The sequence below is a fragment of the Bison bison genome, unplaced genomic scaffold (assembly GCF_000754665.1).
Source record: "Bison bison bison isolate TAMUID 2011002044 unplaced genomic scaffold, Bison_UMD1.0 scf7180017864371, whole genome shotgun sequence".
Taxonomy (NCBI): domain Eukaryota; kingdom Metazoa; phylum Chordata; class Mammalia; order Artiodactyla; family Bovidae; genus Bison; species Bison bison.
In genome coordinates, this window is record NW_011494943.1 from 8,569,712 (window position 1) to 8,572,181 (window position 2,470).

Sequence of the window (2,470 nt, forward strand, 5' to 3'; positions counted from 1 at the left end):
AATAAGCTTACTCCCCAAATAAGCTTGGGAAGATTACTTCTCAAGCCTCTGTCTCTGGCTCTGGTGTGAGTGCGTGTGTGTGTGTTGTGTTGAGTGGGGAGCAGAACGAAGACTAAGACAACTCTGTAGTATTTGTTGTTGCCTGTTTATTTATTAAGGTATAATTTTATACAATAAAAGTCACAGCTCTTAAGTGTACAGTTTGGTGAGTTTTGACAAATACATATACATCCATGTAACTGACACCCCCTCAATCACTGTAGTCTTGTCTGCGCCTGAGAAAATCCCCTTGTACTCTTTTTCAGTCCAGCCCTAGCCCCAGCCCCCAGAAGCAACCACTATTCACATATCTATTGCTGTAGATTCGTCTTGTCTGTTTTGAACTTTATATTAGACTAAACGGGCCATATAGTCATTGTGATGGTGGATGGAAAAGAGTAGAAAATTCTTTGTCGCTCTCTGACAAGAGGTCGGGTCTATTCCCCTTTCTCTTGAATCTGGCTGACCCCGTGACTTGTACTGACGACAGAATGCTGCAGAAGTGCTGTGACCCCACGGCTGTGATTTACGGAGTGTGCAGCCCCGGCGTTCTCAAGCCTGGACGCCCGCTCTGGGAGGTGGTGCTGGCAGAAGTGCTGGCAGCAGCTGGAGAAGGGCCATGAAAGTCTGAAGCAGCGTGTAGGTGTCCAGTAGGGCATCAAGACACGGGAGATGCAGCTAACATGGTACTTAAAGGGCGCCCAAAATCTCTGAAAATAAGAAAGGTGGAAAATATGAGTCAAGCAGGCAATTCAAGGAGCCAGGAAAAAAAGACAGCAGAGTAAAGCTTAAGAAAGTGAGATAAAAGAAATAACAAAGGCAAATGCAAAAACTCATGAAATAGAAAACAGAGAGCATCAATAAAACAAGTTTTTTCTTTGAAAAACTTATGAAAAACTTTAACCAAGAAAAAAGGTAAAAAACCGTATCAAGAATGGAAAAGGGGATCTAACTCCATGTGGGAGACATTTAAAAATTATTTATAACTACTATGGGGACTTCCCTGGTGGTCCAGAGGTTACAACTCCACTCTTTCAATGTAGGGAGCGCGGGTTCAAGCCCTGGTTGGGGAACAAGGATCCCACATTGCTGCAGGTTGTGGCCAAAAGTGGTAAAGAATCTGCTTGCTGATGCAGGAGACGCAGGTTCAATTCCTGGGTTGGGAAGATTCCCTGGAGAAGGAGATGGCAACCCACTCCAGTATTCTTGCCTAGGAAATCCCATGGACAGAGGAGCCTTGCGGACTACAGACCATGGGGTTGCAAAAGAGCTGAACGCGACTTGGTGACTAAACAACACCTATAAGCAGCTTCCTGTGACTACATCTGAGCCTCGCTGGGGAGACGGGGAGGTGCAGCCGGCACCAGGCGGTAGACACAGCAGGAGGCCCGGAGAGGCCAAGGGGGCAGGAAGGCGCACCCCACTCCCCCCGAGAGGGGCTGAATTATAATTTTCAAAAGTTGAACACAGCACTTTCACACATAAAATGGACATATGTAAGTCACTGTTTCCAGCTCATTAATTAATGAGGGAGCTGATAAGATGTTAAGACCAGCTGAAAGGAAAATCTGAAAATCAGCCATGTAGACACGCAATCTGGAACGCTAGACCGAACTTGCTAACAGATGCAGAACTGGTCGATGGGGCAATAAAAGGTAATGTTTGAGGTCGTCTTTTCCAGATGACAGAAGCCAATCCTATCTGTGTGGGACGAGATCCATTTGCATCGTTGTGGACAGGAACTGTTTCCATTTTCTACAGCCCAATTTCTCCCCGATCTGAGCTGTAGAACAGCCTCTTCAAAAGAAAGACAAAGGTCTGGGCAACCCCTGGGGATGGGCCACACCTGGCCCGCCCAGTGTCTCCTGGCCCATTTGCAAGTCCGACAGTTTCTCTAGACAGAAGATTATCTTGGTCTTTTTACACCTGCAGGACAGAGAGCGCCTCGATCCAGGATGTTAGAATGACCCATGCAATGCTGAAAGATCCGGATCCCAGGCCACACCCTGGACCCCTCAAAATCTGTCTCTCTTGTCAGCGGTGCCTGGTGGCAGAATATTTATTTATTGTTTACTTATTTGACTGCACCAGGTCTTGGTTGAAGCATGCAGAATCTAATTCCTTGACCAGGGGTAGAAACCAGGGCCCCGGCTTTGGGAGCATGGAGTCTTAACCACTGGACCACCAGGGAAGTCCAGAGAAGTCTCTTTTTTAATATTTTATTTATTTACATCGGGCCCCTTGTGTGGCACATGGGAATCTTAGTTCCCTGGCCAGGGATCAAACCTGGGTCCCCTCCCCTGGAGTCTTAACCACTGGACCACCAGGGAAGTCTGCATCGGGATGTTTAAAGTGCCAGGTGATTCGGAAGTGCAACCAAAGTTGAGAAGCACCGCTCAGAGGACATCCAAGCAGGAGCTACAGGCTAACC